Consider the following 266-nt stretch of genomic DNA (forward strand, 5'->3'; position numbering starts at 1 on the left):
CTTCTCTACCCTAGAAACCTGTGACCCCCCTCCCCCACCGCCTACACCACATCACTCCCTGTTCCAGATACCAGTGACCTGTTCTGACCTGTATCCTCCGCATGGTCTGAGCCATCCCCTCCCCCCCCCCCATCCATGCCTTCCTCCCCCTCTCTCTCCCTTTCTCCCTCTTCCTCCACCATTCCTGCCTATCCCCTGTTGAGCCCCCCCCCCTTCCTCCCTATTCTCTTCAGTTTCATCCCCATTCATTCATTTATTCCACTTTC

Source organism: Penaeus monodon, chromosome 23 (assembly GCF_015228065.2).
Source record: "Penaeus monodon isolate SGIC_2016 chromosome 23, NSTDA_Pmon_1, whole genome shotgun sequence".
Taxonomy (NCBI): Eukaryota; Metazoa; Arthropoda; class Malacostraca; order Decapoda; family Penaeidae; genus Penaeus; species Penaeus monodon.